Raw genomic sequence first — 1,738 nt, forward strand, 5'->3', positions numbered from 1 at the left:
GAGGAACAAGGCAAGACTAGTTGCAAAGGGGTTCTCTCAAGTTGAAGGGTTAGATTTTGGAGAGACCTTTGCACCGGTTGCAAGACTTGAAGCCATTCGTATCCTCCTTACATATGCATCGCATCATGAAATGAAATTATATCAAATGGATGTTAAAAGTGAATTTTTAAATGGTTTCATAAATGAACTAGTCTATGTTGATCAACCTCCTAGGTTTGTAGATCCTAGATATCCTAATCATATTTATAGGTTGTCCAAGGCACTATATGGGCTTAAGCAAGCCCCAAGAGCTTGGTATGAGCGTCTTCGGGATTTCCTGATTGAGAAGGGCTTCACCATTGGGAAGATTGACACCATACTATTCACCAAGAAGCTTGATGGAGAGATCTTCATTTGCCAAGTATATATTGATGATATCATATTTGGATCATCAAATAAAGATTATTGCAAAGAGTTTGGTGAATTGATGTCGAAAGAGTTCGAGATGTCTATGATTGGAGAGTTTACATTCTTTCTTGGTTTTCAAGTCAAGCAAATGAGAAAAGAGATTTTTATCTCTCAAGAGAAGTATACATAGGATATTCTCAAGAGGTTCAATATGGATGAATATAAGCCAATCATGACACCAATGCCATCTAAAGGACATCTCGACCTAGATGAGAGAGGTAAATCGGTTGATCAAACTCTCTACCGTTCTATGATTGGTAGCTTGTTATATTTGACCGCATCTAGGCCCAACATCATGTTTAATGTTTGTATGTGTGCTAGATTTCAAGCTAATCCTAAGGAGGCTCACATGGTTGTTGTTAAAAGAATCCTTAGGTACCTTAAGCACACACCAAGCATTGGCCTTTGGTATCCCAAAGGAGCTAGATTTCAACTAGTTGGCTATTTCGATTTGGATTATGCTGGTTGCAAAATTGATAGAAAAGGCACATCTAGAGGGTGTCATTTGCTTGGTAGATCACTAGTGTCTTGGTCTTCCAAGAAGCAAAATAGTGTGGCTTTGTCCACCGCTGAAACGGAATATATTGCTGTGGGTGGTTGTTGTGCACAAATTCTTTACATGAAGCAAACTTTGCTAGACTATGGTGTAGTTCTAGAAAAAGTACCTCTTTTGTGTGACAATGAGAGCGCGATAAAGCTTGCTAATAATTCGGTTCAACACTCTCACACCAAGCACATAGATATCCGTCATCACTTTCTTAAAGATCATGTTGCTAAAAATGATATATCACTAGAAGGTATAAGGACCAAGGATCAATTGGTGGATATCTTCACTAAACCGTTAGATGAGGCGACATTTTGTTGATTAAGGAATGAGCTCAATGTGCTTGATTTTAGTAACTTCACTAAATAATGAGCTTATGTTGTCCATTGCATTGCATTGTAATATAAAACATGTTTAATTTTTGGCAATGTACTTAGGGCTTGTCTAACATGGTTAAGATAACCGCCGAAAAGCATGTGATGAAGCTTAACCTTGGATCAAACTTGACAAGCCACTAGAATTACTTTTAAGTATTGCATTGCATATGCATGTGTGTTGCTTTGTCATTGCTTTTCGGTTATCTTTTGAGCACCCGCTGTGTTTATTCACAAATAGGGAGAGCATTTGAAGCTTCCATTGATCATAAAACCCTATTGTGTGAACACATGTTGCTCCTCGCCCCTTTTATTGCCTATTTTCTTAAAAAGAATTATAGCCCAAGGCAAAATATTTTGAAAAATTTGAGGG

The sequence above is a fragment of the Miscanthus floridulus genome, chromosome 17 (assembly GCF_019320115.1).
Source record: "Miscanthus floridulus cultivar M001 chromosome 17, ASM1932011v1, whole genome shotgun sequence".
Lineage (NCBI taxonomy): Eukaryota > Viridiplantae > Streptophyta > Magnoliopsida > Poales > Poaceae > Miscanthus > Miscanthus floridulus.